A 22,113-nucleotide genomic window follows, 5' to 3' on the forward strand; every position below is an offset into this window, starting at 1 on the left:
TCCTGAGATCATGAAAGTCATTATAGAAATGTCCTTCCTTCCTTCCTTCATCCCTTCCTCCTTCATTCCCTTCCTCCCTCCCTTCCTTCCTTCCTTCCTTCCTTCCCTCATTCCTTCCTTCCCTCCTTCCTTCTCTCCTTCCCCTTCCTTCCCTCCCTCCTTCCTTCCCTCCCTTCCCTTCCTACCTTCTTCCCTTATCCCTCCCTTCCTTCCTCCCTCCCTCCCTCCCTTTCCTTCCTCCCTCCCTTTCCTTCCTTCCTCCCTCCCTTTCCTTCCTTCCTCCCTTTCCTCCCTTCCTCCTTTCCCTTCCCTTCTTCCCTTCCCTTCATCCCTTCCTCCCCCCTCCCTCCAGCACACTCACCCTCTGGGAAGCTTTCTGGTTTCTAGTTGTACTCAAGTGACCATTTTGGAGATAGTGACCATAATACAGTTAGTTTTAGCATAATCATGGAAAAAGACAAAGAAAACAGGAGTAAAAGTTCTAAATTGGGGGAAGGCAAATTTTACAAAACTGAGAGGTGACCTAGCGAAAGTGGGCTGGATACAGCTTTTTGAAGGAAAATCAGTGGCAAACCAGTGGGAGGCATTCAAAAGTGAGATACTACAGGCACAGTGTCAGCATGTTCCCAAAAGATCAAAGGTGGTACTGCCAAATCTAGAGTCACTTGGTTATCTAGAAGCTTACAGGGTAAGTTAAAGCAGAAAAAGAAAGCTTATGATGATCACAAAAATCTTAATACTTTAGAACATCTAGACGAGTATAGAAAATGCAGGGGTGAAGTAGAAAAGGAAATTAGAAAAACAAAGAGGACATGAATAATTATTGGCAGATAAAATCAAGGAAAACTGGAAGATGTTTTATCAGTACATTAAGAGCAAGAAGATAACTAAGGAAAGGGTAGGGCCTATCAGAGATGTACAAGGGAACTTATGCCTGGAGGCAGAAGATGTGGGCAGGGTTCTTAATGAGATTTTTTATCTCTATCTTCACAAAGAAGAGGGTTGATGCAGACATTGTAGTTAAAGAGGAGGAATGTGAAATATTAGATACGATAAGAATAGGGAGAGAAAGTACTTGAGGGTCTGGCATCCTTGAAAGTGGATAAATCACCAGGCCCAGATGGATTGCATCCCAGGTTGTTAAAGGAAGCCAGGGAGGAAATTACAGATGCGCTGAGGATCATCTTCAAATCCTCAATATATACAGGCGAGGTACCAGACGATTGGAGGTCTGCGAACGTTGTACCATTGTTTAAAAAGGGTGGGAGGAATAAGCCAAATAATTATAGGCTGATCAGTCTGACCTTGGTGGTGGGTAAATTGTTAGAATTAATTCTGAGGGATAGGATAAACTACCACTTAGAAAGGCACAGATTAATCAGTGATAGTCAGCATGGATTTGTTAGGGGAAAGTCATGTCTTACTAATTTAATTGAGTTTTTTGAGGAAGTAACAAGGAGGATTGATGAAGGTAGTGCAGTGGATGTGGTCTACATGGATTTTGGTAAGGCATTTGACAAGGTCCCATATGACAGATTGGTCAGTAAAATGAAAGCCCATAGGATACAGGGGAATGTGACAGGTTGGATCCAGAATTGGCTCAGGGACAGGAAACAAAGGGTAGTAGTCGATGGATGTTTTTGTGAATGGAAAGCTGTTTCCAGTGGTGTTCCACAGGGCTCAGTGTTGGGTCCCTTGCTGTTTGTGGTATACATTAATGATTTTGACTTAAATGTGGGAGGCGTGATTGGGAAATTTGCTGATGACACAAAAATTGGCCGTGTAGTTGACAGTGAAGAGGATAGCTGTAGACTCCAGAAAGATATCAATGGTTTGGTTGAGTGAGCAGAAAACTGGCAAATGGAATTGAATCCAGAGAAGTGTGAGGTAACGCATTTGAAGAGAGCAAATAAAGCGAGGAAATACACAATAGATGGGAGAATATCGAGAGGGGTAGAAGAAGTGAGAGACCTTGGAGTGCATGTGCACAGGTCCCTGAAGATGGCAGGACAGGTAGATAGAGGGTGAAGAACGCATATGGAATGCTTTCCTTTATTGGCCAAGGTATAGAATTCAAAAGCAGGGATGTAATGCTGGATCTGTGTAAAACGTTGGTTAGGCCACAGCTGGAGTATTGCGTACAGTTCTGGTCACCATGTTACAGAAAGGGCATAATTACTCTGGAGAGAGTACAGAGGAGATTTACAAGAATGTTACCAGGGCTTGAAAGTTGCAGCTTTGAGGAAAGATTGGATAGGCTAGGATAGTTTTCCCTCGAACAGAGGAGGCTGAGGGGTGACTTAATTCAGGTGTACAAAATTATGAGGGGCCTAGATAGAGTAGACAGGAAGGACCTGTTTCCCCTAGGGAGAGGTCAATTACCAGAGGGCACAGATTTAAGGTGATTGTTAGAAGGATTAGAGGGGACATGAGGAAAAACTTTTACACCCAAAGGGTGGTGGGTGTGTGGAATTCACTGCCAGGAATGTTGGTGGAGGCAGAAACCCTCAATTCTTTTAAAAGGTACCTGGACCTGCACCTGAAGTGCTGTAACCTGCAAGGCTATGGACCAGGTGCTGGAAGGTGGGATTAGATTGGGCAGCTAGTTTGTTTGGCCGGCACGGACACAACGGGCTGAATGGCCTCCTTCTGTGCCGTAATTTTTCTATGGTTCTAATTGCATGTATATGATGCATAATTAACCTTTTAGAGAACATGTGACTGGGATAATGGACTGCAGCTTACTGTGACACAATGCTTTGGACATATTGAGATATTACAAGATTAATATTTGTTGTTTGATGCAGTAATCTACATAAGAAATGCTTTTGGAATTAATTTTAATACAATCAGTTTTGAGAATAGTTTCCTCAATGTGAATTGTATCCCCTTTATGCCTGCGACACCCCTTGCCTACAAATAACATTTGGAGTGGCAAGTTAAGTGATGTCGGATGATAAGCAGTTTATTTGTGAAGTGTATTTGCTTCAGCCTTAAGCTGTTATTGTTCACTCTGATTCAGATTTATTACCATGGTATTCATTATCACTTCAAGGACATGGTACGTAGTGTCAATGCGACACAACTCTCCATTGTTGCAAACGATAATGGGCACCATTACTCTTTTGCTATGTTTGAGAAATCGGATGCTAACAGATGGCTTGGACTGCAATTTGCTATTTGCTTTCAGTTGCCACATTCCTACATTCTGACAGGAATATGTCTTGTGTCAGTGCAGTGACATGAAGATTTGTATCCAGCTGTTCATCATTGTTGTGCACTCTCCAAAATGTAGGTGCATGCAGATGTGCAGAGAAACACTTTCTTACTTTCTTGTTGAAAGTTATAGTTTGTTGTTTATGATGTGCAACAATGACAAATAACCAAACTGAAAATAATGCTCTTGCATAAATTAGATAAGGGGAGGTTATTAGTCTTGTCCCCTTAGACTCGCTATTGTATTTATTCAGATCTACAACTTCAACTGCAATTACAGACGTGTAATTGTGTTTGTCTTTTCAACAGGAACAATAAAATAATATTAATTGCTGAGCATTGTTCAAAGCTCTCTATGTAATCGTATAGACCAAAAAAAAAATCAAGTGAGCTAATTGGGTCTCTTGGTAATGATTGAATATGCTGAATAGCTGAGAAAGACTTCTTATTAATCATTGAAGCATGGCCACCTTTGGTTTGTTTGATTGCTGGAATACGACATGTGGTTTTCTTTAATTATCATAGCAACTTCATTGTGTCTAATTCCTCTACAGTCCTAATTAGGGACAAATGCAAAAGTTATAGAAACAGAGTGGTGCAGTACACAATGTAACATTCATTTTCTCTGGGGATTTTGTCTGCTTTATTTAACTTTGTTGATCCTTCTCTTGTACAGGATGCAGCTTGCATAAAGATATGATGCTGACATTTCAATATTGTTCTTCCTTATCAGTGAGAATGTAGCAGAACAAGTTCCCATCTTTAGTTTTCTGGGAAACAAATATACACTTTTCATTTTCTGCTGACAGTGTCACTTGAAAAAATTGTTCTGTATTTTACTGCTTCTTAACATGACTTGTTAGTAATCTTAGTCCTTTCCAGTTTAGGAGAGAAGATACAAAAAAGATTCTCTATTTCATTTATTGGACAGGTGTTGGATTTTACAAATACTTTATTATATCTTGACACTACTGCTGGAACGATACGGAACTCTTACCATCTCCGAAAACTCCGGTTGGTCTAGCTGACTGACAATTATCAATTCTTCAAAGAAATATTCCTTTCTTTCTTTATCTATCTTCTTTTAGTCAGTCTCTCTCTCATTCTAACCTGTGTTAATTTTTCCTAATGATCATTTTTCTTCACTGGCTTTGTGTGATGGAGACCTCTAAAGTAAACAGCAACCACTGAAAGATGGACAAGGATATTGGTCTCATGTATCTCACACTTGGCTACATTACAATTTAAACACACTTGACTTTCACTTCTGTTCTCAAGTAGACCATTAGATGGAGAATGATATAGTAGGAAGGCATTCCAAATTGGGAAAACCGCTATCTTCTGATGCGTGCTGCTCAATCTATATTCTTTTGCGGTTGGTTGAGGAGCAGCACGTATAGAAGGGGAAGCTACATAAGTACATGAGGCTGAAAGGGATAGGAGGACACATTGGCAGGGTGAGATGAAGTAAATAGAGTAGGAGGAGACTTGTGTGGAGCATAAGCACCGGCATAAAGTAGTTGGGCTGAATGGCCTGTTTCTGTGCTGTAAATTCAATGTAATTCTGTGTAGTATAGATGTCAAATGTATCTATCATCCCTATCTCTTTGTAAGAAAAAGATGTGTATATAAAGGTCAATATCTAAAAGACAATTAGCTGTGTTCCTGGAGAGAGAAGAAATTTGATATGAGAAGGATGGTAAGTCAAGTTGATTTATCAGAGTGATTGGCTTGTTAGGCTCAATGGAGATTTTCTAAATCTTCTTATGATGCATCGCATCAAGCAGAATGGTGGAAGTAAGAATAAGCATTATTTCTTTTATCATTGCAAACAGGCAAATATTTGTCATAACATAATTTATGATGAAAATTAAACCACCTTGTAGAACACAAACATCTTTCATTGCACTCTCTGTAGCGAGTGGGAATTCTAACTTTTTATTCACACAATAGTAGCAAAACCCATCCTCAAAAAGCTAATTAGCAAATTGTTTTCCATTTCTTCTCAGAAAGAAAGCAATTAAAATAGTGTAGAATGCCTACAAGGGTTTATTTGGGTTTTTAAAATTCTCATCCTTGTTTTCAAACCCATCTGTGGCATTCCCACCCACCCCGGGGCTGGATTTTAAGAGTCCACCGTCACCCTCGACTTCAAAAAATGACACACATGCCAAAGAGCCGTCATGATCTCCCACACGGTGGCTAATTTAAATAGCCGGGGCGGCTCACCCCCAATCACGTGGAGGGGGTGGGTTGTCCGTCACCGGCAATGACGTCAGCTGCCTGTGCGCAGGCACTGGCACCATTTTTAAAGGGCAGCCAGCCCTTCTGGCAAATTTGATTTTTTAAAGTGAACTCCCCCAATATTTACAAAATAAAATTGTAACACACCTTTCCAACCTCCCGATAAAAATTACAGTTTGTTTTCGCCCTTCACCCGCCCCCCAAAACGCTTACCTTTGAATTCTAACCTTCCCTCCCATAAGCTGCGCACAGTTGAAGGGGCACCCCTTCCCACCATCCCCTACACCGGTGATGCTTATTTGACCCTCCCCCAACCCCCGCAGTAAAAATCTTAGCTCCTCCCCCTTCCCCACCAGTGTCATGCCTACTTTCCCCAGATGGGGAATTGAAAATACGGAAGTGCCGGCCACCGCACTGAAAATCGTGGCGGGCCCGGAAGATTTAAGGTAAGTTGATTTAAATTTATCCAACTCATTAATTTAAATATTTAAATCCAGGTCCCTTCGCCCACCGGCAGCTCAGCAGTATTGGCAGTGCCACAGGGGGCGGTGGTCACTACTGGTACTGCAGAGGCCTCGGACCCAGGCCCAGCACTGGAAGCCCGGAGAAGAGGTATGTGAGGCGGGGTCACCGGGGTCAGTCTGGAAGACTCCGGTGAGAGGGGGTGAGGAGGGTGGGCATTTGGTCCAAGGGGAGGGGGGTCCTGGGGGCACAGTTGTTCCTGGTGGGGGTCCTCCATGGGCCACAAATTGCCCAGGAAGGAGGAACCTCCTCCAAGTCCGGAGGGACAGTGCCTCATTTTCCAAGATGTCCTCCCTGTGAAGTGGAGACCCCCGACGCCGCTGGTAAGATCCCAGCAGCAGCGGGAAGAGGCTCTTATTTGGCCTCTGGGTGGGAAGGTCATAGTTGTCCTAACCCGCCCCCAAGAGAATCGGAACTGGGAATCCCGTTGTCAGGTTCAGTGGTGGGTGATTTTGCCCTGATTCTCTGGCACCTCCCCGCACCACGAAACCCACTGTTGATGTAATGAACATTCAGTTGGTTGAAGATCTCAGACAGGTTTATTAACAGCTAATAAGTACATACAGTGCAGAGCTAATGAATTACAGAACTTTGCTCAAGGTGTTACGCTTGCAGAGTGATTCTGGCTCTGAGTCACATGACTGTGTCCTGTTACTTATCTCATTAGCATACTAAGATCTTAAAGGGACATCACTCTTAAAGACAATCATACAACAGTTGGGGTGAGAGCAAAATCCAGCCCAAGAAAAAGAAAAGGCCAAGGGTAGAATTTGGGGAACTTTAAAAGGGGAATGAGAAACATTGGCAAAGATGCATTAGCTATGTTGTGACAGGTAGGAATGGAGTTGGGAATAGATGGTCCATTGCAAGTGGACCACTGAAGAGAGATGGTGGAGGAGAATGGATTTATTGACAACATTGTATGCAAAGGGTAAGTTTGAAGAAGGCAAGATGGAATAATGCACAGTAGTGACAGGTAGAAAATCTTGAAAATTAATGGTATGAGATTTTCTGGGAAAGTGTTATTCCATTTTAAAACACAAAAATAAAATACTTAACATAGTGCTAATCTCTGATCGATGGCAAATGTAATTAATGAAGTATTAGAATGTAACTAACTGTTTTAGAAGATGAAAATATACAACACAGCAATTCTCCCCACATAATTTGATATATTTTAAGCCTTGCGTTTGACACAGTGAAGAAATTCAACTCTGTTCAACGTTATCGCCTTGGAAGAATACTAAAAATAAGGCGGCAAGAAAGAGGTACTCGATAAAGGTCAGACCATATATCAAAGTCACTGCACCAACAGCACAGCACACGACACGTTCAGACATGCTGCTTGAATGGATGATGAAATGCTTTCAAAGACACCAGTTGACTGAGAGCCAGAAAGGGAAGTTAATCAGGAGATCAGTAAATGTGATGGAGCAATGTCATGTGTTGAGAAAGCAGCTGCATTCATCAGAAGCCTTAATAAAGAATGAATCTTTATGGCTGGCTTATGTAAAAGCTTTGCGTAATGGAAATTATTTTGTGTGAAATAGATGCACAGAGCTAGGTGATGTTTCCAATAATAATCTGATTTGGACTATATTTCATGAAATGAGCAGCAACTTGAAATTTAAGGAATATAGAGAAATGAACTAACAATTTCCATGTTGAAAATTACCATCAACTTTATTCTTAGCAAAATCCAAAGTGTTCTGGCCTAGTTACTATGATAAATAAATGTCTTCTTTGGGAGCATTGACTGATTAAACCGTTATAAGGAAGAAAAAGAAGCCCTCATTCACTTCAAGCACCAATTCCAGCACAATTGCAAATCACAAGGAAAGTCTGTTTGCAAGGAAATGGGACACTTTCATCCTCGGCTGATGCAAGTGAGTTTTGAATGCGGAAGCAAAGCTTTTATTTCATTTTGATACGTGCACCAAATGGGAGAATTGAACTGCATATTACACTTTCTGAGCTGCCCCTTTGGTTCATCCCTGTTTCTTTGTTTATGCAGTTATTATCACGAAAAATGCAATTTCACAATGCTTCTTGTACTTTTAATCAGATATAGATTTTTCTTTGCCTGTTAATTCATCTTCTATTGCAATCACTTGGCATCATTTGAACTCATTCAACATGCTGTAGATTTTGATTGTGTATTAATACTTAGCAAGTGCTTGAGACTAGAACCATAGATGATCAACAGGTAATCAGAACTATTTTTCACAATTGCATCTTGTGTAAAAAGTTTTTAAACCAAATAAGTGCGATCAATCATTTTCCATAACCAACCTTTGACGCCATCCATTTATATATTATCGTGACGATCCTTAGATTGCTTGAGTATATTACAGGTCTTCATCTATGACAATGTAAGCATCACTAAGGGAAAAAATTGTAATTCAAAGCTAGTCCTTGTAGTCTGTGAAATGACATAATCATCTAAAGTGCAGATACGCAAGATACACCTGTCAGACCCTCAACAGTATGCATTTCCAGCTCACAAATAGCCCTTACATGTTCAATATGCACACTGTGAATAAGTGAAGCTGATTAATTCAATTTCCACAGAGAGCTTTATTTAGCATCACACACTTTGTTGTGTTTTAATCTTTTTGTCACAATAAATTACTTATGAGTTACCTATGGCTTTTTGTAGCTGCTGATTGATAATTGCAAATAATACATAATGAGACTGTGAGGAGGAGGTTGTAAAAAAGAACAAGTCACCCCAGTTATAGAGATGACATTGAAAACCATCTTAGCAATTTTAATTAAGTGCGAACGAGGGAGTACTGTATGTCATGCCTGGTTTCTAAAACATGAATAAGTCAGTCAATTGTGATCACAGAAAGCATTTCTACAAAAAAATATTTGAAAAGGTGCAATGAATGACTAAATCTTTATTAAACACTGGTTAAACCCCGTCTAGAATATTGCAGCCAAATCTGGGCACCACACTTTAGGAAGAATCTCAAGGCCTTAGGAAAAAGAGATTTGCTAAAATTGTACCAGGGATGAAAGACTTCAGTTACATGGAGAGACTAGAGAAACTGTAGTTGTTTTGCCAAGAGCAGAGTAGGTTAAGGGTAGATTTGGTAGAAGTGTTCAAAGATGAATCAATGAGAATATATAAGGATAAACTATTTCCACAGGCAGAAGGGTTGGAAACCAGAGGGACACCGATTCAAGGTACATGACAAAAGAAACAGAAAGTGACATTAGAAATAAATTGCTATTCAATGAGTCGTTATAGAGTCATATAGTTATACAGCACAGAAACAGGCCCTTCGGCCCATCGTGTCTGTGCTGGTCATCAAGTGCCTAACTATTCTCATCCCTAAAATAAAAGCAAAATACTGCGGATGCTGGAAATCTGAAATAAAAACAAGAAACATTGGAAATACTCAGCAGGTCTGGCAGCATCTGTGAAGAGAGAAGCAGAGTTAACATTTCAGGTCAGTGACCTTTCATCAGTTCTGAAGAAGGGTCACTGACCTGAAATGTTAACTCTGCTTCTCTCTCCACAGATGCTGCCAGACCTGCTGAGTATTTCCAACGTTTCTTATTATTCTAATCCCTAACCTGGATGATCTGGAATGTACTGCCTGAAAGGGCGGTGGAAGCAGATTCCATAGTGACTTCTTAAAGGGAATTGTATAAATACTTGCAGTGGAAAAATTTGCAGGGCTATGGGGAAAGAGCAGGGGTGTGGAACTGATTGGATAGATCTTTCAAAGAGCTGGCACAGGCACAATGGACTGAATGGCCTCTTTCTGTGCTGTATAATTCTATGATTCTACGGTCAGGGCAAAAACCTTAAATTATTTATAAGTCAAGTAATGTAATAACAGAAAAATATTATGATCAATTAATGACTAAAATGAATGTGGTGCTCAGAGCTGAATTTATTTATTTTCATCTTGTTATACATATGGTGGTGAAATTGTTCATGATAAAAGAAAGAAAAGAAAGCAGAAATCAACAAAAACTTGCATTTAAATAGTGTCTTTAACATAGTAAAACATCCTAAGGTGCTTCACAGGAGAGTTACCAAACAAGATTTGACACTGAGCCACATAAGGAGATATTAGGAGAGATGACAAAAGGCTTGGTCAAAGAGGCAGGTTTTAAGGAGCATCTTAAAGGAGGAAAGTGAGGTAGAGAGGCAGATAGGTTTAGGAAGGGAATTCCAGAGTCTAAGGTCCAGGCAGCTGAAGGCATGTCCGCCAATGGTGGAGTGATTAAAATAGTGGATGCGTAAGAGGAGCACAGATATAGAACATAGAACATAGAACATACAGCACAGAACAGGCCCTTCGGCCCACAATGTTGTGCCGATCCTTTGTCCTCTGTCAAGAACAATTTAATCTATACCCCATCATTCTCCTTTATCCATATACCTATCCAAAAGCCTTTTGAAAGTCCCTAAAGTTTCTGACTCAACAACTTCCCCGGGCAAGGCATTCCATGCCTCGACCACTCTCTGGGTAAAGAACCTTCCCCTGACATCCCCCTTATATCTCCCACCCTTCACCTTAAATTTATGACCCCTTGTAACGCTTTGCTCCACCCGGGGAAAAAGTTTCTGACTGTCTACCCTATCTATTCCCCTGATCATCTTATAAACCTCTATCATGTCACCCCTCATCCTTCTCCTTTCTAATGAGAAGAGGCCTAGAATGTTCAGCCTTTCCTCGTAAGACTTATTCTCCATTCCAGGCAACATCCTGGTAAATCTCCTCTGCACCCTCTCCAAGGCTTCCACATCCTTCCTAAAATGAGGCGACCAGAACTGCACACAGTACTCCAAATGAATCCTTACCAAGGTCCTGTACAGCTGCATCATCACCTCACGGCTCTTAAATTCAATCCCTCTGCTAATGAACGCTAACACCCCATATGCCTTCTTCACAGCCCTATCCACTTGAGTTGCAACTTTCAATGATCTATGCACATAGACCCCAAGGTCTCTCTGCTCCTCCACATGCCCAAGAACCCTACCGTTAACCCAGTATTTTGCATTCATGTTTGTCCTTCCAAAATGGACGACCTCACACTTTTCAGGGTTAAACTCCATCTGCCACTTTTCAGCCCAGCACTGCAACCTATCCAAGTCCCTTTGCAGACGACAATAGCCCTCCTCGGTATCCACAACTCCACCAACCTTTGTATCATCTGCAAATTTACTGACCCACCCTTCGACTTCCTCATCCAAGTCGTTAATAAAAATCACAAACAGGAGAGGACCCAGAACTGATCCCTGCGGCACGCCACTGGTAACTGGGCTCCAGGCTGAGTATTTACCATCTAAGACCACTCTCTGCCTTCTATCAGTTAGCCAATTCTTAATCCAACTGGCCACATTCCCCACTATCCCATGCCTCCTGACTTTCTCCATAAGTCTACCATGGGGGACCTTATCAAATGCCTTACTAAAATCCATGTACACCACATCCACTGGTTTACCCTCATCCACTTGCTTGGTCACCTGCTCAAAGAATTCAATCAGGCTTGTGAGGCAAGACCTACCCCTCACAAAACCGTGCTGACTGTCCCGAATCAAGCAGTGTCTTTCCAGATGCTCAGAAATCCTATCCCTCAGCACCTTTTCCATCAACTTGCCTACCACCGAAGTAAGACTAACTGGCCTGTAATTCCCAGGGTTGTTCCTATTCCCTTTCTTGAACAGGGGCACAACATTTGCCACCCTCCAATCACCTGGTACCACCCCCGTCAGCAGAGAAGATGAAAAGATCATTGCCAGCGGCTCTGCAATTTCATCCCTTGCTTCCCATAACATCCTTGGATATACCCCGTCAGGCCCGGGAGACTTGTCTATCTTCAAGTTATTCAAAAACCCCAACACATCTTCCCTCCTAACGAGCACTTCCTCGAGCTTACCAGTCTGTTTCACACCGTCCTCTTCAGTAATACACCCCTTCTCATTCGTAAATACCGAAGAGAAGTACTCATTCAAAACCTCACTTATCTCTTCCGGCTCAACACACAGTCTCCCGCTATTGTCCTTGACCGGACCTATGGTCCCCCTAGTCATCCTCATATTTCTGACATACGCGTAAAAGGCCTTGGGGTTTTCTTTTATCCTACCCGCCAAGCATTTTTCATGCCCTCTCTTAGCTCTCCTAATCCCTTTCTTCAGATCCTTCCTGGCCATCTTGTATCCCTCCAGAGCTATGCCTGTGCCCTTTTTCCTCAACTTTATATACGCATCCTTCTTCTTCCTAACAAGACTCTCAACCTCTCTTGTCAACCACGGTTCCCTCACATGACCATCCCTTCCCTGTCTGACAGGGACATGCTTATCAATGGCCCCTACTATCTGCTCCTTGAAAAAGTTCCACATTTCGACCGTGCCCTTCCCTGCCAGCATATGCTCCCAACTTATGCTCCTCAGTTCCTGCCTGACAGCATCATATCTTGAAGGGTCCTCGAACTGGAGGAGATTACAGAGATGGGGGCTGAATTTTACCAAGCTCATGACGCGGGCTCCACGGTGAGGGTGTCGGAAGATGGTTGCGCCAGAGGCCCGCCACAGAGGCCGATGCCAGGAGGGCCCAGCCCGATCCTCCCAGCGGCGGCGAGGCGATGAAGTCGTTAAAGGGATGGGAATTAGACCTCTTTAAATCTTCATCCCAAAAGACTGAAGGATCGCTCCGGGGGCCTGAAAAAATGCACGAATGGGGTTCCGCCCGACTTTTCAGCCCAATGCCAGGAGCCCTGCCTCTTGCTCAAAATCCAACCCCTCAAGTGCATGTTGCCTCTCAGTGACATTGGTTATAAGGGTGGGGTAGGCTTCTACATAAATGTTGATGACATCCAGCTCTACCTGTCCACCACTTTGAGTGAGTGCATCTGCGCTGCTGTTAGATTTCTTATGGATGAGCTAGGAATTTCTCCAACTGAGCATTAGGAAAAGCAAAACCATCCTATTGGCTACCACCTAAAGCTTTGTGTACTTGTCCCCGGTCCCAATGCCCTCGCTGGCTGCTAACACATGACTGATCCAGACAGTGAGCAACCTTGATGACCTTTTCAACCCTGAGCTTAGCCCAGAATTCCATTACAAAATTGTTCAGTTCCATCTCCTCATCATGGCTCACCTCTTCCTGTGCCACACCCCGAATATTGATGAAACTTTTTCCTGCACTTGTGTTACCTCCAGACATAACTTTTTTCAATGCATTCCTTGCTGGCTTTCCAAGTTCCACCCTATGAAAAGGTTAACTAATTTAAACTCCACCAGTTGTATCCTATTCTCCACTAATCCTATTCATACTTAAACTTTGTCCTCGTTGACATCCACAGGCAAACATCTCCCAATGCATTGTGTTCAAATTCCTCATCTTTACTTAGAAATTCCTCTATGGCCTCACACACCTCCTTTCTGCAAACCTCTTCAGTCCTACATCCCACCTTACGCTCTTTGGTGCTCCAACTCTGCTCTTCTTCATTCCCATACCCTTCTCTCCACCATTGAAGACATCAGCCAGCTTAACTCCTGTTTCTGAAACTCACTCCCTAAACCCTTAAACTTTACCTGTTGTCTTTGAAAGTTCTATAAAAATTAATTGCTTCAGCCATGTTTTTAATGATCTTTGCTAACTTGTCCATCATAGTTTAATATTTATTTCTCCTACGTGAAGGGACTTGTTAAAGGCGCTATATAAATGCAAAAAGTTGACATTGAACTCTTTTCCATTTCACATAGACCTTTGAAGTGTACAGCACTCTTCAGCTCAACTCAAATTAGATTTCAATGCCTGCTGACAACTCCTAAAATACTCTTACGCGTCCGTGATTACATTCAGCAAAAATCATCTTTTAAATCTTTCAACTTCAGCTTATTTCCTGCTCTCGATATTGTAATTGCTACCCCTGACTGAGCATGACTTATATTTCTCTTCAACCTACCATCAGGAATTGCAAAATAAATGGCTTGATATGAACTGAGATCTTCCTCACCACTTCATCAGTAGTGCACCATTGAAATTGTAACTCACCAAATGAAAACTACAAGCATGAACCATGTGTTAGCACAACATAACATTGAGGTTCTAAAACAGTCTGCTCAACACACTTATTTGCTTTGCTTTGCATATGCTTTGATGTCAATTAATTAGCAGCCAGCAGCCTATCACCTGTCAGAAGAGGAGTGGATCAGCACCACCAGGGAAACTAGGACTGTCATTTGTCATGTATTCCCCAGGGATAGCAGACATCTGGAAAGAAAAGAAAGATGTTGGGGGTGAAATTGTTCTGTGCCAACAGTGTGAAACAGGCTCACAGCAAATCGCCAGCCGATTTTTCACCGCAACAAATTTTATTTTCCATTATCTTGGAATTGACAGGTGTTTCAATTTCAAGTCAAGGACGGCGAGACTAGGAAAGGAGTCTCCAGCAAGAGTTTGAGCTATCGTTTTAATGAACTTCAGTGGGAGGGAGATCGGGCATGGTAATAAATTGGCTGCTGATTCGCCACAAGCTTGTTTTATGCTACTGGTGTTGGCCAATTTCATCCTCCTTGCATTTATATAGTGCCCTTCATGACCTCAAGACATTGCAAAATGCTTTACAGCCAATGAGGTTCTTTTGAGGTGTAATCACTGTTGAAATGCAAGAAACGCAGCAGCCAATTTGTACACAGCAAGGCCCCACAAACAATAATGAGACAATGACCAGATAATCTGTTTTTTTAGTGGTTGAGGGAGATGAATATTTGTCAGAACTCCCCTACTGTTCTTAGGAATGGTGATGTGGGAGACAGGACCTCACTTTCATATCTCATCTGAAAGACTGCACGTCCAAAAATGCAGCACTTAATCAGTCCTGGGAGTGTCAGACTAGATGTTGTGGATTGTGGTTGTCATATAATGCCCCTGGCTGTAAAGGTCACCAATGCCCTACTTTGCCATGCACTATTCTATTATGGAAATTACTGAAGCCCTGAATTACCAAGCATCCTGCTACACACAACTCAGCAATAACCTGCAGCAGACCAATCACTGTAGGCAAGGAAACAAATGCATAGACGTCTCACTGTCCAGTTCTTCAGTGAGCTCTTAAATTGTACTGTGAGGGTTTCCATTTTTTGTTAAACCTTGAGAATCTACATTTTAAAACTGAAGAGGCTGAACTATGTGGTTGTATTTAAAATAAGTTACCAGGAGGTTTAGACTGAATGTAAACAAGTTTTACTGGAAAGCACCTGTTTGCAAAGAACCCAGCAGGGGGTTGTGTTTTGACCTAAAGAGCTATTTGCTTATTGACAAGTCAGGATTTATGGTTGTCATAGGACTTGTTTCTGGAAAAAGTTGGTTTCATTTTGAACTGTTAAAAAGTCTGGTGGTTTGGCTAAAACTGTCAGTTGGAGTTTGCTTATTGACCTGCCAGGAGAACAGAAGATCCAGCCAGCCCATCTTTCTCTTGAAAAACAAGTCCTGTGTCAAGTGTGGTTCCTGTATTTGAGGAAATCCTGAATGTTTGCAGAAACCTTGCATCTTTGAAAGAACTTTGCATCAAATGTGTGAGAATTGAAACCTTTGTTGCTGCTTTGTTCCTGATGTAAAAACTATGTGAAGCCTTCTGTAGCTGCATCTCTTGAAAGCCTACACAAACTGATCTTCAACATCGCCTGGAACGGGCTGTTTTGGGAAGATCTTAGGGGAAGCCACCTATTCATCTTTGGGGCACCTCACCAAAACAAAAGACATCTTCTGTATCTACTTTTCAATATAAGTTTTTTTTATTCCTTCTATTTCTTTGTAACAGCTGTAAACGAAAATCCTTTTTTTTTGTTCCCGTTGTATGCATGTGTGTGTCCATGAGCGCTAGAATAAATAAGGGGACTTTAATATTTCAATTTGTGTTTATGTTTTACTTCATTATTGGCTAAGACCTGGTTTATAATAAATGGCTAATTTAGTTGTTTATTAAAGAAACCTGGTTGGTGTGCTTTATTCTGGGGGAAAAAATAGAGTATCTGATTGATGATTTCGTTAAGTGGGAAAATTTAAACATGTGTTGTGACCTGTGAAGAAGTGGGGCTGAATTAACAGTGCATTCCTCCCGCCTTGGTCATAACATTTGACATAGGACTGCATTGAATTTTACAGCACAGAAACAGGTCATGCAAGTGTTTATGCTCCACACAAGCCTCCTCCCACTCCATTTACCTCACCTCCCTCATTAACTTAAGCTTCTGTTTCTTTTTCTCTCATTTACCTATCCAGTTTCCCCTTAAATGCATCTCTACTATCCACCCCAACTGCTCCATATTAGCCAGTTCTCACCATCCTTTAAGTAATGAAGTTTTTCCTGAACCTCCCATTCTCTCCACCTCACTTCCCTCCATTTAGACACTCCTTAAAACCTACCTCTTTGACCAAACTTTTGGTCATTTAACCTAATATCTCCTTTTGTGGCTTGGTGTCATACTTCGTTTTATAATGCTTCTAAATGCCTTGGGACGTTTGATTATGTTAAAGGTGCTATATAAATATAAGTTGTTGTTGAATTCCTCATTGGATTTATTCGTGACTGCCTTACATAGCCTCCCTGCTTTTGAATTCTATACCTCTAGAAATGAACCTCAGTGAATGGTTTGCACTTTTCAGGGCTTTGTTAACCTGTTTTCAGTCTCTGAACTGTAGATTGTGATACCAGTTTCCTCTTGCTGTGTATTGCATCTGGTTTTATTTCGCATTTTGGACAGCTGATCAGCTGAAGCCTTATTTTCCTCATGATGAAAGAATGACAGAAAGTAAAACATGATTGAATTTTATTTAGTTGTGCAGCGCTTAATGTGTTTTGCAGCCATGTTCGTCCTCTGTGTGTTGTGAACTTTCCCAGTGGTATTTGTAAATGTTGCCAGTGCTAAATGTCACCTTACTGTCAGATGCCATGGTGAAAGATGACTGCATAGCTAAATATTGAGCTGATAATTGGCCTGATACCTGTATGCACGAGCAAGCCTGCCAACCAGCGAAGTATAGCTCTGGAGGTTGTGCCTACTGTTAGTTTTGTGGGATGATATGATGGCACAAAACTGCTCAGAACAGAGGAACAGGAGTAGACCATATAGCCTCTCCAGCCGGTTCCACCAATTAATAAGAACATAAGAAATAGTCGCAGGAGCAGGACCTTTGGCCCTTCGGGCCTGCCATTCAATAGGATCATGGCTGATCTTCTACCTCAACTCTACCACCCCACTATCCCCATGTCCCTGAATTCCCTTCATACCCAAAAATAAGGCGACCTCTATCTTAAATATGCACAACAACTGAGCATCCACAGCGTTCTGGGGTGGAGATTCACAACCCTCTGAGTGAAGACATTTCTCTTCATCTCAGCCCTAAATTGCTGCCCCTTATTTTGAGACTGTGACCCTCTGTTCTAGATTCCCCATCCAGGAGAAACATTTTCTCAGCATCTACCTTGTCAAAGCCCCTTAAGAGTTTTATATGTTTCAATTAGATCACCTCTCATTCTTCTAAACTTCAGGGAATATGTGCCTTATCTACCCAATCTCTCCTCATATAGGACAATCCTGTCATCCCAGGAACCAGTCTAGTGTATCTTTGGTGCACTCCCTCTCAGGAGAGTATGTCCTTTCTTAGGTCCTTCATTGAGATCATTGCTGATCTGTGACCTAACTCCATCTGCTGCTGCTGACATAAGGGCCAAATAACAGCACCCTGGATGGCCACAAACATGTGTGATCGAGGAACGTTAGGTATATATCAAGATTCAGAATCTCGCCATCATGGTTGTTTGCAACCATTTACCAAACAAGTTGCAGCCCGCCATGACTTACCTTTCTCGTTGAACACTCAATGCTCTAAAGTAGTAATGAGAACATTCATAAGAGATGCTCCCAATATTCTTGTGATCTGGGTAATTCAGATCTTCCATGAAGACTCCACTGAGATTATAACAGCAGACAGCAATGACGATTGCTGGAATTCCATGGTATTATTCTTAGGCGAAATGGGCATTGTATATCCGGATGCAGGGTACCTCAAAAGTACCTTGCAATAACATGTGCAAAGGATAAATGCCTCCTCATTATTGTCCTAGTTCAGTAACAGCTTCTATTTACATAGAAACATAGAAAATAGGAGCAGGAGTAGGCCATTCAGCCCTTCGGGCCTGCTCCGCCGTTCAAAAAAGATCATGGCTGATCGTCTAATTCAGTACCCTGTTCCCGCTTTCTCCCCATATCCCTTGATCTCTACACAGGTTGGTTCACTAAGATTTGCATCCCAAATGCAACTCATTAAGAGCAACTAGAATGCTGAGATTCCTGTCTGTTCCAGCTGGCTTCTGATCTACTACCACCAATGTGACACCTCCCTTTCTGTTACGTGGCATCCCATCCTGTGCTTTCTCATCACCATCACTAATTGCTCCTCCCATGGTCCTTGCTGTTATTCTCTCTCATATGGTAACCACACATGCTCATCCAATTAACTTTCAGAGGTTAACTAAATGAGCAAACATGGTCACCATTTTGTGTTAGCCTTTTTGACGGTGGCCATTTTATTTCACTGTTCAATTTTAGGTCATTCTGCCATGAAATGAGGATGCTGCACAACACTTCACATTCACAATACACATTCAGTCCTTTGGTAAACCCTTCTCAAGTCTTAAAAATCATAAATTTATTATCCTTAGGTTACTAAACAATATATCATTCCTCTTCAAAATGTCTCTTACTGGAAGAGTCTGTTGCTTGCTGTTACATCCATCAGCCATTTTGTTTCAAAGTTGCACCTTTGGGCATCATCACTGTGAATCTCTTTGCAGAACTCATTAGTTAATTATCATATACTTTAATTCGATTTGTATCTCATTTACACCACATATAATTGAAGGTATGACACGCACATCAAAACAATGTGTTCTACTAGCAAGACAGAATCACTGAATAGATGCAGAATATACAATGCATATAGCATATAATTCAGATATGTATAATCAAGCAGTATTTAGCCTTTAATTGTGGATGTTATATTATCAACACTAGTAGATTTTAAATGGTGTGAACAAAATTCAGCAAGGCAAATATTTTAGTATTCAGCAAAATGGTGAAAAGGGGTTGAAAATATTAATAGTGTTGCCAAAATTAAATTTGAGTTATCCCAAGGCAAAGCTCTTGTACATTTTGAAGCAGTTTATTATGGGCAACATTCTGGATACTGCATCATTGAACCACTAAAGGGAGCTGTATTCCAGCAATCAACTGCAAACAGAAGCTTTGGCAAAACCATCTAGTGGGCATTTAAATCTCTGTTATGTACAGAGTGTGTATTTTATATTTAGTTTATACTGTATTACTTTCTCCATTGCTAATTAAAAGCTTGTAACCTTTCCTATTGCCTTACAATAGCATTGGTGTTAACCTTCAGAAAGTCCAGGGATGGAATTTTGTGCTCTTCCCCCTGGTGGGTTTGGAGGCGGGAAGGGCATAAAATCAGGTGGGATGGTGACGTGGCTGATTCCCGTCTCCCATCCCGCCTCTGCCAAAATTTAGTCCAGGGAGGTAAGGCCCGTGAACAACCTTCCCTCTCAGCACCAACTGAGGCCCTTTACTGACTAATTAGTCCCGAATTAAGGTCCTCTTCCTGCTGCATCTGCAATTACCTCTGCGACGGGTGGCCCTGTCACCGCATGGGAAGCATGGCACAAAAAAACCATACGGGAGGCTTCCCAGCTGGGCCGGGGGGGGGGAGGGGGGGGGTGGGTGGGGGGAGGGGGAGCGGGTGGTGGGTGGGGGTGTCCTTCATTCAAAGGCATTTATTGTCTGAATGAAGGACTCAGCATCAGCAAGGGGGCAGGGCCTGCTGAGGGCCACCCTTTTGACCTTGCTGCCACCCCCCTGCCCCCCTCCCCCTCACCCTTACTCTGCGAGGCGCTGACCTACCTTAAACCTGGTTTCAGTGCCACTGCTCAGTGTCTAGTCACTGCAGCTACAACAGCAGCCACCGCCTCCACAGTAGCACTGCAGCTGCTGGCCTCTGATTGGCCAGCAGCTTTGCAAGGCTGGGACTTCTGGCGACAGGGTCCTAAATCCTACGGTAGGCCCACCACTGTCAAGTTAAGTGTCTGATTGGCACTAAATTCATTGGGCCTTCTGTACAAAAAGCAACTTGGCGGTCTAGGCGTTGATTTCCCCCGATGTCGATACCCCTGCCACCAGAATAAAATTCCACTCCTTCAGAATTCTCATCTCTATAATTCTCTGACACATTCAGATCACTCATATTTCTCAAACCTCATTTGCATGTAAAGTGTCTGTCTAAATTATTTGTCCCTCAAACTTAAAGTTTTGACTCCCTGGGGCACCCAGTTTCTTCATAATAATCATGACTATTATTTGTCAAAAAGTACACCTTCGTCTAAATAATCAAAAAAGAAAGCAAGCTCTGATTTGCCATAAAATCAGATTTATTAGCTGATCTGGAATTCTGTCCCAATGAGCTGATTCATATACTGCTCATTCTGCTTTGAAGATTAGATAGAATTGTTTGGCAAAATGACCCGTCTATACTATACCTGACCTATCTCAACATGTGATAACTTTTTTAACACACATCCTTATAGACTAACTTTTACTTATTAACCATGTAATGATACATCCTATGCATTTGCGCTGATATATCATCAGTTTTCTCCGTTTTTGTTCCATTTCTCCTCTATCCTTTTCTAAACAAGGCTGTACCAATCATTCCTTTTTAACATTAGGAGTAATGCCCACCTATATTGTCATTACCAAATCATGCTGCTTGTGGCTTAGAAATGTTCGCGTTCTGTTTTCCTAAGTTTATGCAGCCAGTGTGAAGTGATGCATTTTGGCAGAAGGGACAGGGAGAGGCAATATATACTTAACAGCACAGTTCTAAAGAGTGTGCAGGAACAGAGGGACCTGGGGGTGGATGTGCATAGATCTTTGGAGGTGGCAGAACATATTGAGAGAGTTAGTAAAGCATATGGGATCTTGGGCTTCATAAATAGAGGCATTGAGTATAAAAGCAAGGAAGTTATGCTGAACCTTTATAAAGCTCCAATTAGGCCCCAGCTAAAGTATTGCATCAGGTTCTGGTCACCACACTTCAGGAAGAATGTGAGGGTCCTTGAGAGGATTTACAAGAATGGTTCCGGGAATGAAGGATTTTAGTTACAAGGTTAGGTTGGAAAAGCTGGGTTTGTTCTCCTTAGAACAAAGGAGATTGAGGGGAGATCTAAAATAAATGTAGAAGATTATGAGAGGCTTAGATAAGTTAGATAAGGAAAAAACTGTTCCCATTAAATAATGGTACAAGGAGTAGGGAACATAGATTAAAAGTTTTGGGCAAGAAATGCAGGGGGAATATGAGGAAGAACGTTTTTACATAGTTGGTGGTAATGACTTGGAACTCGCTGCCCACAAGGGTGGTGGAAGCAAAGACAATCAATGACGTCAAGAGGAAGTTGGTGGCCACATGAAGGAAATAGACTTGTAGGGCTACAGGGATCGAGCAGGGGAGTGGGACTGACAGGTAGCGCTGTGGAGAGCCGGCATGGACTCGATGGGCCGAATGGCCTCCTTCTGTGCTGTAAATGACTCTTTGACTCTGTGACTCAATGACTGAGAGCAATGAGAACCAGAGGTGGCTTCTGCAGACCTGTCTATTGCCCAATAACGTGTGTCAGCATACCCCACTGGAGTTAGTTGTGCATGTCAGAGTAGGTGTTTCTTGCCACCTACACTGAACAAGGATTTTTTTTCCATGTTTGAATTGGATCCTTCCAAGTGGAAAGAAGTGTAGAGATGAACAATGTATGCGCAATGGAGACATGGCACAACATGCATAACCAACATAGGTGTAAGCAACTGCACACCATGGAACTAGATTGTTTCTCAATGGCTTGGGGTTGTTATCCCCTTTGAAGATGTGAGCATTTTTAATCGCATGTTACACGTTGATGGTGTTTCCTCAGGAGGTATGAGTATCCAATAGTAGTACTGTAAAACTGTAGACAGGCTTGGCATGGGCATTCAGTGTATTTGGAAGAAGTTGCCAGACAGAGTGCAGTGATGTGCAATCTTGGGCCTTCTAAAACAATCAT

The sequence above is a fragment of the Heterodontus francisci genome, chromosome 6 (assembly GCF_036365525.1).
Source record: "Heterodontus francisci isolate sHetFra1 chromosome 6, sHetFra1.hap1, whole genome shotgun sequence".
In the NCBI taxonomy this organism is placed as follows: Eukaryota; Metazoa; Chordata; class Chondrichthyes; order Heterodontiformes; family Heterodontidae; genus Heterodontus; species Heterodontus francisci.